The 13,641-nt window shown below is 42.8% G+C and overlaps 1 long non-coding RNA gene across 1 annotated transcript in view; it reads left to right on the top strand.

Annotated features, from left to right (window-relative positions):
- The window catches only part of LOC148149670 (uncharacterized), a 44,017-nt gene extending 31,082 nt beyond the window's left edge, over window positions 1–12,935 (top strand). The window contains exons 2-3 of the long non-coding RNA XR_015757553.1: window positions 6,356–6,400; window positions 12,370–12,935. This is a non-coding gene — a long non-coding RNA (uncharacterized LOC148149670). The remainder of the gene's footprint in view (window positions 1–6,355; window positions 6,401–12,369) is intronic.
- Window positions 12,936–13,641: the final 706 nt, after the last annotated feature.

Raw genomic sequence — 13,641 nt, 5'->3', positions numbered from 1 at the left:
GTCCTGGGCCTCCTCCGTCGCCACACCCTAATCACTTGATGCCTGGAGGAAAAGCGCCTCATCTTCTGCCTTGGGACCCTCCAACCCCACAGTATTAATGTGGATTTCATCAGTTTCCTCATTTCCCCTCCCCCCACCTTATCCCAGTTCCAACTTTCCATCTTGGCACTGCCCTCAAGACCTGTCCTACATGTCCATCTCCCTTCCCACCTATCCGCTCCACTCTCCTCTCTGACCTATCACCATTACTCCCACCTCCATCTACCTATCGCTCTCTCAACTACCTTCCCCCTAGCCCCATCCCCCTCTGCCATTTATCTCGCCACTCCCTTGGCTCACAGCCTCATTCCTGATGAAAGGCTTTTGCCCGAAACGTCGATTTTCCTGCTCCTCGGATGCTACCTGATTTGCTGAGGTGAATATCTGGCAGCCATCACCTGCCTTGGCTTGTTCAGCCTTTTTGGGCTGCTTTCTCTTGTAATGAGAGAAAGAGAAGTGAATGAGGTAAAATGAGGATGAGTTAGGGTGTGGAGGGTTTGAGGTTAATTAGTGAGGGGGAGTTTGGGGTAGAGGGACTGGTGAAAATGAATGAGGAAAGATCTTACATGCAACAGTGAGAGTTGTAGTGCATGAGTCTTTGTGGGAGGTGGGTTTATTAGCAGAGGTAGTATGAGGTAGGAGAGAGAAAATGATGGCACTTACCCTGGCAGAGTGGAGATGGTTATTGGCAACCGGACAACGTGCGGATCTGGGTGCATTTTGCGCGAGGCTGGTAGAGTCCACTATCTTGGTCTCCATTGGCAGTCCTGAAGCAAGAGGACATCTGTCCTCTGCATCATCAGTTTATATTTGATTTATCTTTGAAAGTTACAGTTTTACTTGCTTTCACTTATCTTTAATATACTATAACCTGGATCATAACAACAGAAATTATCTCAATCAGAATCTCAGGCCATACCAGTACCCACATCCACATTGAGAAACTGCTATTCTCTGTTTCCTCCCTTAGTTCAATTGCCTTTAATCTTTTCCAACACACTTTTGTATGGTATTTTGTGAGGAGGTTTCTGAAAGATCATAGACATCACGGCTATCTCATGTCCATAAATGTTGCTCTTCGAGTTGGATCAATGAATTCCCATTGGTGACAGTAATGACGAACAAAAGCAGCAGACGTATAGGAAAACCATCACTTGCAAGTTCCCCCTCCAACCCACACACACCCCTAGCTTTGAACAATATCTCTGCTCTTTCACTATCTCTGGGTCAAAATCCTGGAATAGCCCTTCCTAACAGGATTGAGGGTGTACCCATTATTGGATTGTTGGAATTTTCAAGAAGCTGCTCAAGGGTAATTAGGATAACAAGTACTTGTTTCACATCCCAAGAATGAGTAATAAATATCAATTACTTGGGACTGCTGCTTCTGGAGCAACATGGAATGGGGACTTGGTATAAAGTGTCGAGAAGCCATCTTGTTAAGCTTTGGCGATGAATGCATCTTGCAGTTTGAAACAATGTTTGTGTTTCTGTCATGATGCAATTTCTCGGCTATGTGGCCGACTCAGAACTGAAGGTCTAAGCCTGAGATATGTCTAGTGTTGACAGTTGTGGCTAAAGTAATGCTGTCACACAATGGTTGACTATTATTCAGATAAGCATAGATAAAATTTGAAGGTCATTACTCTGCAAGTTTGAAAATGAAAGGAATCCTTCATGACACTGTGTGTCATGGGGGATTTCCTTATTTGTTATTTTTTGTACCTTGTATTTGCTCATCTGGCGTAACACAATAAAGGGAACCTCTCACTGCCCATAAATAAGGGACGATCAAATGTTTTCTTTAATGTCATATAGACTTTCACTTGTGCAAGGCTTATTTTGATAGCAGCTGCTTCTGCATGTCAAAAGTGTTTTTCATCACAGTTATTGATAACTTTGATACAAACTCTTTCAACTTGAGATGAAAGGGAAACCTCTGTCCCTCTAATGCAGCGATTTTTCTCAGCAATAGGATTTCAGTAAAAGGCAAGTAAAGAACTTTTAAAGCAAGATTGTGCTGTACTGTGGACAGAGCTACATTTGATCTTTGACATTCAGTTAAACTGGAGTGATTTATGCTGAAAACTGTAAGATATCTACTTGATCCATAGAAAAATGATATTTGACTCTAATAGAGTCATGTGCTCAATCAAAAGCATCCAATCTCAAGAATACTTGATGTCAATGTTAACCATGATATTTTACTCCAAGATTTACTGTCATACCTACCGGTTTAGCAATATGTAAGTGCTTTAGTGCTTTTCGAAAAGACCCATGAAAAGGTGTTTGGGTTAAAACTGGTCTATAACCGATCGTATGAAATGAACTCATGGTGAATTGCAATTAAGTATTTGCCACGCCTTTCTTTCAACTGATGTTTCTGGAACAATAATCCAAAATCTATTTGGAGACTAGCCTCACTGTCAATTTTGCTGGGTTCAAATAAAATAACTTGATCAAGTCAATGGAAGATAAAAACTGGTGCAGTGAAACTTTGGTGGCCAATTTGCTATGAGCTCATTCACAGTGCTGATGGATCAATGTAAAGCGATGCTATTCACAAACTTAAGACATCACAGACCACTCTAAGGTCAATGAATTATTATCCCAAATGTAGTTACTGTTGTAGTATAAGAATAACAGCAGTGAAAACTTTCATAGCAAGGACCCATGAACAACAATGTGATAATGACCAGATAGTTTGAGTCTTTTGTTTTGTTTTTGGTTGAGAGATAAATATTGGAGAAGTCAATGAAGATAGATGCTTCTATTCTTCAAAATAATGCCATAGGATCCTTTATGGTTGTGGTGGAAGAAGGCTATATCGTGAATGGCAGAGGATTAAATCTAGTTTCTTGACATTATAGGTTGCATTATGTGAATAAATGTAGAAACTTTGAGATTCTTCAATCATAAATACAAGGACATTTCAGAAGAATTATTAGTGAAGAAATATATAAAGAAAACCTGGGAGAATAGCATCTGATGTCCAGAACAATAAGTCCAAGGAAGTATTTATTTTAATAAAGATTGGTAGCCATCTGGGATGGATTGTCAGGAAGAAGCATTGAAGTTAGAAAACTGGACCCATTTCAAAAACCTCAGCTGGATTCTATAGTGGGAAGATGATAGGTTGGTGTTCTGACAGGAGGAGATCAAATAGTAGAGGGCATGTTCTCCGTTGAGTTTCCTGTACGGAAGTCCTGAATGTTACTAACCTGAAATGTGAAACATAAAAAGCTATTTATGATTTGTATTGACAATTTTGGAAATAGAGTTAGGGTTCGGCAGCATTTGAAATATAAAATGTAGAATTTTGATTTAAACCCTTTAGGTAAAATTAAAATGTTCCTTTCTCACTCTTACTTCCTAGATAGTTCTTAGAATAATATAGCACGGAAGGAAGCCAACCAGCCCAGTGTGCCATGTCAGTTCTTTCCAAGAGCTGCCTGATTAGTTCACTGCCTTGCTCAATCTCTGTAGTTCTGCTAATTTTGTCTTTTCAAATATTCATCCATGGCCCTATGAAAATGACTGTTTCCAAGACCCAAGGGCTTATGCCCAAAACGTCAATTCTCCTGCTCCACTAATGCTGCTTGACCTGCTGTGCTTTTCCAGCACCACACTCTCGACTCTGATCTCCAGTGCTCACTTTCAACTCGCTATGTGAATGTTACCAGCATATTGTGACATGAGCACCACAATGAAATCCCCATTAGTCAAATAATACATTTCACAGAAATCATAGAATCCCTACAGTGTGCAAGCAGGCCATTCAGCCCACGTCAACTCTACAAAGAGCATCCTACCTAGACCCACATCCTCTACCTTATCCCTGCATTTCTCATGGTTAATCCACCTAACCTACACATCCCTGGAGACTGTGGGCAATTTAGCACGGCCAATCCAACTAACCCATATATCTTTGGATTGTGGGAGGAAATTGGAACATGCAGATAATGTGCAAACCCCACACAGGCAGTCGCTCAAGGCTGGAATTGGTCCATGGTGTTATGAGGCAGCAGTACTAACCACTGAGCCACTGTATCACCATATTTGTAAAATCACCAGAAATGGCTACTTACAACTTTTCTTTACTCGCATTGAGATTATTTTTCTCAGATCATTTTTGAATTATCAGGCTTCACTTTAAAACTTATCATTTGTTTGTAGCTATATGATGCCAAAACACACTTCAGTTCACTTTTAATATTAATGAGACTCGTAAATTGAAGAATTCTAAAAGGTGGAGAGGAATGTTTTAGATTAACTGATGCAAGGAGTTTATCCCTTATGGAATATTACAAAAATGTTACATCGTGGTGAAGTTGTTAAAAATTGGGCACTTGCCAAGTCACATGAACATCGTGGTTTGATTTCCTGTGCTATTTTAGTACACTGCTTTTAATTTAATTGTAGTAAATGTCTGTCAAACGTTATTGTCCGATCACACCTGGAATAGTATGTACAGTTTTGATCCTCATGTAAAGAAAGATAAACTGGCATTGGAGGCAGTTCAGAGAAATTTCACCAGGGTGATTTCAGTATCAAGGGATGTTTTTGTCAGCCTTGGCTGAATGGGTTGTACTCATTGGAGTTTAAAAGAATGAGAGTCAACCTTATTGAAACATACAAAATCCTTCGGGGGTTTGACAAGGTAGATGCAGGGAAGTTGTTTCCCTTTGTTGGAAAGTTTAGGATGAAGGGACATAGTCTCAGAATAAGCTGTTGTCCACTTAAGACAGAGAATGTTTTCACTCAGAGAGTAGTAAATGTATGGAATGCGTTACTGAGGAGGTGATTTGGAGGTTATACACCACAACCACCTGATGAAGGAGCAGTGCTCTGAAAGCTAGTGCTTCCTAATAAACCTATTGAACTATAACCTGGTGTTGTGTGATTTTAACTTACTGCAAAGTGTTATCGAGACTGTATCATTAAGAATATTCAAGGGTGAGCGAGACTGATTTTTCAATTAGAAAAGAGCATTAAATGCAATGCTGATATGATAGGAAATAAGAGTTGAGGATTCTGAGATCAGCCATGACCACTTTGAAAGGTAGAGCAGGCTTGATGGACTGAATGGCCTATTGCTGTTCCTATGTTGTATGGTCTAATTCTGTTATTGTTAAGCCAATTCAAAAAGGTATAGCTATCTTTTAGGCTAGCATCTTTCATGACCTTAGAGTCACCCGCCATACTTTACAACCAATGAAGTTCTGCTGAAGAATGGTCACTGTCATAATGTAAAAAGATTAATTCCTCTATCGCAGAAAGACGAATGGGAGCGGATCACATAAAGCTATCATATCTGATTAGCCCACTGTATATTTTTAAGGTCTTAATTTTCCAATCCATTGTTTGAATTGATATCTTAAGATGTATAAATATGTTAATATTATATATTATTATAAGCCTTAAACATTGATGCTCAGACAATGCAGCTGCTGAACATAATTTTATTTTGTTACAGTCAAATTACAGACATAATTCTGTATGTCTAATCTCCTGCATCAGTTATCACTCCAGTTTAATATTGCCACTACATCAACTTCAGATGTTCTATTAAACCTTATTTAAGTGAACATCCATTTGATATTTTTGCATGAGACCACAACATAACAAAGTTTGAAGTTTCAGTTTTGTGTGCCAAAAATCTTGCTTTTACTTGTTATTTTAAGATATAGAGCAAGTTTAAATCTTTTGTTGAAAACCAACAATTTTTTTTACTGAAAGACATTACCTATTGACTTGGAAGTACACAGAGGGAACACTGTTGAGACAAGACTTCTAACCAATAGTCAGCTGTACATTTCCAGTTGTTTCTGCATGGGATCATCATGTAGGTTAATGGTTAAACTCCCATGTAACGCACATTAGTGAATTAGTGATTGTGGTTTGGAGAGGAAACTTGCTATTGCAGTATCGAAAAGGCTGTAGCAGTTTAAGGTTACAGCAGGACCCAGGAGGCATGGCAAGCAATTTTCCATAGCTTACTGGTGAATCATGAGGAAAGTTATCAAATAATTGGATTTCTGCATCCTCCTGGATGAGGTCAAAGGTTAAAACGGGGTAAAAACAATGACTGCAGAAGCTGGAAACCAGAGTCTAGATTAGAGTGGTGCTGGAAAAGCACAGCAGGTCTGGCAGTATGCTGCCTGAACTGCTGTGCTTTTCCAGCACCACTCTAATCTAGATTGAGGTCAAAGGTTACCTACTGGACATTTTGTGACAAAGACCAAGTGAAAGCAATCACCAGAACCAGATGGATTGAGATAGCAGTGGCATTGACTGATTGTACCTCTCTTCCCAGGGCAGTAGTAGAGAACAGCTGGAACAAATGTAATAGCCTGATAAGGTAAGAGAAAAGTGACCTTCAACTTCTCGCTTTACTATGGAGTCCTCTCCCCGAATATCCTCTCTCCCTTTTTTTTTCTAATTCTTGCATGTAATGTTAGTGTTGCTGGTAAGGTCAGCATTTGTTGCCCATCCCTAAATTGTTTTTGAACTGTGTGGCCACTTCAAAGAGTAATTAATGGTCAAACACATATCTGTGCATCCATAGTCACAGGTAGGAAAGCACACCAATGCTTCTCCTTCCTGAGAAGGCTAAGGAAATTTGGCACATCCACAATGACTCTTACCAATTTTTATAGATGTGCTGTAGAAAACATCCGATCCATAAGCATCACAGCTCCGTATGCTAACTCCTCTGTCCAAGACCACAAAAAAACTGCAGTGAGCTGTGGAGACAGCCCAGCCCAACATGCAAACCAGCCTTCTTTCCATCGACTCCATCTGTACTTCTCACTACCTTGGGTAGGCAGCCAACATTATCAAAGACCCCTCCCACCAAAATTCTTCCATTGGGTAGAAGATAAAGAAGTTTGAAAACATGTACCAACTGATTTAACAACAGCTTCCTCTGCACTGTTATCTCTCAGATATAAGAGTTGACATCTTTCTGCACTTTCTCTGTAGCTGTAACACTATATTCTGCATCCTGTTCTGTTACCCTGATGCACTTATGTAAGGTATGATTTGCCTGGATAGCACACAAAACAATACTTTTCGCCATAATTCGGTACTTTTTGCCACAATAATAAATGATCAGATCAGGTAAGGATGGCAGATTTCCTTCTCTAATAGACATTAGTGAATCAGGTACAACAGGAGAAAATGAGGACTGCAGATGCCAGAGGTCAGACTCGAAGAGTGTGGTGCTGGAAAAGCACCTAGGCGGAAGTGGGTACTGCAGATGCCGGAGATCAGTGTCAAGATGGTGCTGGAAAAGCACAACAGGTCAGGCAGCATCCAAGAAGCAGGAGAATTGACGTTTCAAGCATAAGCCCTTCATCAGGAATGGTGAACTAGGGACAACAGTTGATAATGATTACATGGTCAGCATATGACTAATATTTTTTATTCTAGATTTTTATCAAGCTCAGATTTTGCCATCTGGGATTTAAACACATGGACCAGAACATTAGCCTGGGACCACCTTCATTATTAGTTCAGTGATATTACCACCATAGCACCACCTTCATTCTCAGTACATGATATGATAGTTAAGTATTGCTTTGTATTACTTGGCACAGTGTGAATACATTACGTCAAATTAATAAGGATGGAGTCATTCAAATTGTGCTTACATCATTGAGGCACTTATTAAATTAATTCTGCCTTTTCCGAACAAAACCACAAACCTGTTTTGAAATAAATGCATGACTCCCTTGCTAACCTTTTCCAACAATTCAATATTAGCTAAAAAATTAAAGGTGATTATTTTTCTAACCAGTAAGAATGGGATGATATACCAGGCCTCAGATGTAGGTATCTGCTGCAAGTGTAGAATATTGCATCATCACAAAAAGGGAATACTTTGAAGGTCTGAAAAAGCAGGGGGATAAACTGTAAATGTTGAAAACTGGAATTGAAAGAAGATAAGAGTATTAACAATTACTTCAACGTTTGAAAAGAAAACAGTTGAAAATTTTGGAGAGTGACAATTCTTTCATCAAGTCTGATCTGGGGCACTTACATAGAGGTAACTTATCTTTTCTCATCTTGGATGCTGATGGATATGCTACATATTTCTTTTATTTTGACCTCTTATTTCAGAGACAATTAAATAAGGGCTCGTCAAAGTGAAGTTGGTTTCCAAACTCATGTTAAGTGATGTTTGTAAGTAATAGAGAAGAGATGAAGTATTCCTGAACTGACAGTGGCTGTCACTGAGCTCTGAGCTCCATTCAGAATCCTTTTGACATGTCACAACCTGCAAAAACATCAATGAATATGTACATTAAGGGATAATTAGGCAAAATCAAATTTTCTTTCTCATATGTAGTAACATAGCAACACATTTCATTCCACTGAAATAACTGATGACACATATGTTAATTATCCACATTGACACATTAATGGCAGGCCATTTTAAATAACTCCCACATTTTATGTGAAGGAGAGAACTTGAGGTCACTCAAACTCTGTTGTCCAAGTCCTGTTACCCACCAAGTCCTACTCATCTATCCTGCTCATAGACCTACATCAGCTCCCAGCAAAGCAGCAAGCTAACTTTAAAATTCTCATCCTCAAATTTAAATCCCTACATGACATCATTCACATCCCTCATGCCCTATAAACTTTTTACAGCAGGGTACAAAACCCTTTGGTCTTCTGTGTCTGTGTTGCTCACCAAGCAACTAAATACTTTGATCCCATTTTTCAGTACTCGCCCTTATATGCTGTGGCATTTCAAGTGCTCACCTAAATATATCTTAAATGTTTGTGTCTTTGCAAATTCCTCCAACCCTAAACTCCTCTGATATGTCACCTGCACATAATCATAGAATCCCTACAGTGTGGAAGTAGGCCATTCTGAAGAACATCCCATCCACTCACCCCATCATTCTAACCTTGTGTTTACACATGGCTAACCTACCTAGCTAGCACATTCTTGGACACTAAGGGACAATTTAGCATGGCCAGTCCATCTAACCTGCGCATCTTTGGACTGTGGGAGGTAACATATATATATATTTTATATATATATATATATATATATATATATATATACACACAATTATGCAAACTGATTATCCACACAGATATTCACCCAAGGATGGACTTTGACCCAGGTCCTTGGTGCTGTGAGGTAGCCATGCTAACTGCTGAGCCACTAAGGATGGAGAATGAGCAACTCACAAGAAAAGCATTCAAAAGTCCCACTCACACTGAAAGCCCCTTTTCCAACATTTATCTTATGTAGATTATATCAATGCCTTGACAGAGAAGCATGCTAGCATAGAACAATTATGTAGTATATTGTTGGCTGAACACTAGAGGGCAAAGTGAGGACTGCAGATGCTGGAGATCAGAGCTGAAAATGTGTTGCTGGAAAAGCGCAGCAGGTCAGGCAGCATCCAAGGAGCAGGATGCCTTTCTTCATTCCTTTCTTCATTCCTGAAGAAGGGCTCATGCCCGAAATGTCGATTCTCCTACTCCTTGAATGCTGCCTGACCTGCTGCGCTTTTCTAGCAACACATTTTCAGCTCTGAACACTAGAGGGCTCCTGACAAGATTGATTGTATTCCAGGGTCACCTCTTGTACCATTTCTCTTATCAAAAATGTGTGTTCCAGGGAATGTGAAATAAAAATAACTATTAAATTGACTCAGCAACTTCAGCATTTATCAGATTGGACAGTTAAAAGTAGTTCTTCAACCAGGACTCCCGCCCACCCTCTGACGACCCCTTCTCCTGCCTCCAACACACCCCATCCACCTAGACACCCCGTGCTGGCCTCTTACCCACCCTCGATCTCTTCATAGACAACTGCCGCCGCGACAATGACCGCCTCAACCTGTCCACCCCTCTCACCCACTCCAAACTCTCACCCTCGCAACGTGCAGCCCTGCACTCCCTCCGTTCCAACCCCAACCTCACAATCAAACCGGCAGACAAGGGAGGCACGGTGGTGGTTTGGCGCACCGATCTTTATATTGCTGAGGCTAAATGCCAGCTCACGGACACCTCCTCCTACTGCCCCCTTGACCATGACCACACCTCCCACCACCAAACCATCATCTCCCAGACCATCCATAACCTCATCACCTCAGGGGATCTCCCATCCACCGCCTCCAACCTGATAGTCCCACAACCCCGCATCGCCTGTTTCTACCTCCTGCCCAAAATCCACAAACCTGACTGCCCAGGCTGACCCATTGTCTCAGCCTGCTCCTGCCCCACTGAACTCATTTCTGCATACCTTGACATGGTCCTGTCCCCCTTAGTCCAAGAATTGGGCGGCACGGTGGCACAGTGGTTAGCACTGCTGCCTCACAGCGCCAGAGACCCGGGTTCAACTCCCGCCTCAGGCGACTCTCTGTGTGGAGTTTGCACATTCTCCCTGTGTCTGCGTGGGTTTCCTCCGGGTGCTCTGGTTTCCTCCCACAATCCAAAAATGTGCAGGTTAGGTGAATTGGCCATGCTAAATTGCCCGTAGTGTAAGCTGAAGGGGTAAATGTTGGAGTATGGATCTGGGTGGTATACGCTTCGGCGGGTCGTTGTGGACTTGTTGGGCCGAAGGGCCTGTTTCCACACTGTAAGTTATCTAATCTAATCTAACTCCCCACCTACGTTCGGGACACCAACCACGCCCTCCACCTCCTCCATGATTTTCGCTTCCCCGGCCCCCAATGCCTTATCTTCACCATGGATATCCAGTCCCTATACACCTCCAACCCCCATCACAAAGGCCTCAAAGCTCTCCGCTTCTTCCTTTCCCACCGATCCAACCAGTACCCTTCCATTGACACCCTCCTTTGACTGACTGAACTGGTCCTCACTCTAAACAACTTCTCTTTCCATCCTCCCACTTTTTCCAAACCAAAGGAGTAGCCATGGGCACCCGCATGGGCCCCAGCTATGCCTGCCTCTTCATGAGATATGTGGAACAGTCCATCTTCCGCAGCTACACTGGCACCACCCCCCACCTTTTCCTCCGCTACATCGATGACTGTATTGGCGCTACCTTGTGCTCCCACGAGGAAGTTGAATAGTTCATCCACTTTACTAACATCTTCCACCCAACCTCAAATTTACCTGAACCGTCTCAGACTCCTCCCTCCCCTTCCTAGACCTCTCCATTTCTATCTCGGACGACCGACTCAACACGGACGTTTACTATAAACCAACTGACTCCCACAGCTACCTAGATTACACCTCCTCCCACCCTGCCCCCTGTAAAAACGCCATCCCATTTTCCCAATTCTTTCGCCTTCGCCGCATCTGCTCCCAGGAGGACAATTTCCAACACCGAACAACCCAGATGGCCTCCTTCTTCAAAGACTGCAATTTCCCCCCAGACGTGGTTGACGATGCTCTCCACTGCTTCGCCTCCACTTGCTGCTCCTCCGCCCTTGAGCCCCGCCCCTCCAATCGCCACCAGGACAGAACCCCACTAGTCCTCACCTACCACCCCACCAACCTCCACATACATCGTATCATCCTTCGTCATTTCCGCCACCTCCAAACAGACCCCACCAGCAAGGATATATTTCCCTCCCCACCCCTATCAGCGCCCACACCTCCCCCCTCACTTCCCTCCAAGGCCCCAAGGGATCCTTCCAAATCCGTCAGAAATTCACCTGCACCTCCACACACATCATTTACTGCATCCGCTGCACCCAATGTGGCCTCCTATACATTGGGGAGACAGGCCGCCTACTTGCCGAACATTTCAGAGAACACCTCTGGGACACCCGGACCAACCAACCCAACCACCCCGTGGCTGAACACTTTAACTCCCCCTCCCACTCTGCCAAGGACATGCAGGTCCTTGGCCTCCTCCATCGCCAGACCATGGCAACACGACGCTTAGAGGAAGAGCACCTCATCTTCCGCCTAGGAACCCTCCAACCACAGGGATGAATGCAGATTTCTCCAGCTTTCTCATTTTCCCTCCCCCCACCTTTTCTCAGTCCCAACCTTCAGACTCAGCACCGCCTTTAAAACCTGTAATCTTCTTCCTGACCTCTCCGTCCCCACCACCTCTCCGGCCTATCAGCCTCACCTTAACCTCCTTCCACCTATCGTATTCCCAACGCCCCTCCCCCAAGTCCCTTCTCCCTACCTTTTATCTTAGCCTGCTTGGCACACCCTCCTCATTCCTGAAGAAGGGCTTATGCCTGAAACGTCGATTCTCCTGTTCCTTTGATGCTGCCTGACCTACTGTGCTTTTCCAGCAACACATTTTTAAGCAGTTAAATGTAGTTGTCAGCAATGTAAGTCAATGTTTGAAGCATCAATCTACCCTCCTAAAAGGCTATGGCAACGGATGAATGGGCACCACACAACAATCAACAGACAGGACGATTCCCTCCCAGTTGGGGAACACTTCAGCGATCTGGGACATTCAGCTTTGGACCTTCAGGTGACCATCCTCCAAGGCGGACTTCAGGACAGGCAGCAGCGAAAAGTGGCCAAGCAGAGGCTGATAGCTAAGTTCGGTACTCAGAGGGAGGGCCTCAACCGGGTCCTTGGGTTCATGTCACATTACAGGTGACCACCATAGCACTATACACACACACAGACACTCCTACACACACGCACACACATACACACATATACACAGACACACACACAGACACCCTTACAGACACACACACACTCCCACACTCACACATGCATCCTCTCACAGACTTAGACCACCCTATGGTCACGCACACACATATACACTCTCTCTCACACACACACACCCTCCTACAGACACACACACTCCCACACTGACACATGCATCCCCTCACAGATGTAAGACACTCTACACTCACATACACACACATATACACTCTCTCTCACACTCACAACCCCCCACCCCAGACAGACAGACAGACAGACAGACACACACCCACACACACGCACACACACACACACACAAAGACCCACGTGCACACACATACAGATACGTTTGTGGGGTGAATTTGTACTTGCAGAGTTACATTGTACTTTGCTCAAAAACTGCATGAATTCATGTAAGACTCTGTTATCTCACTTTTTAGATTAGAATCTGTCTAAACATTATGGCACAGACAGAGAACACAGGGGGCTAACACCTTCAACATATTATCTGGCTAGCACTAATTGTTACAGTTAACCTGAGAATGTAACTTATAAAAAAGTTTTGTGATTTACATGTGAAAGAAGTGAAACTATCATGGTATCCGAACAGATGAAAGACTCAACAAACAATCAAGGTATTTTTAATGTATAATTTCAGTTACATCACACTGTAAACTTTTGCGATAAATTCTGTGTCTTACAATTGTGTCCTCCACAACCACCTGATGAAGGAGCGGCACTCTGAAAGCTAATGCTTCCAATTTAACCTGTTGGACTATAACCTGGTGTTGTGTGATTTTTAACTCCAAAAAATGAGGTTGACTTAAATGCTGAGTACACAAGTGAACATCCAGCATGTATGTGATGTTTACCATCTTTGCCATTGGCCGTGGAGGGAATTGAACTCCTGCACATTTTTCCAAGACAGTCTGCTTCATCCCTGGTAATAAGGTATTGGTAAATAAAGTATTTATTTGT

Source organism: Chiloscyllium plagiosum, unplaced genomic scaffold, assembly GCF_037043375.1.
Source record: "Chiloscyllium plagiosum isolate Xiang-an unplaced genomic scaffold, Cpla_swu_hap1 HiC_scaffold_7, whole genome shotgun sequence".
Classification (NCBI taxonomy): Eukaryota; Metazoa; Chordata; class Chondrichthyes; order Orectolobiformes; family Hemiscylliidae; genus Chiloscyllium; species Chiloscyllium plagiosum.
The sequence above is the reverse complement of the archived record's forward strand: the minus strand, read 5'-3'. Positions and strand labels throughout refer to the sequence as shown.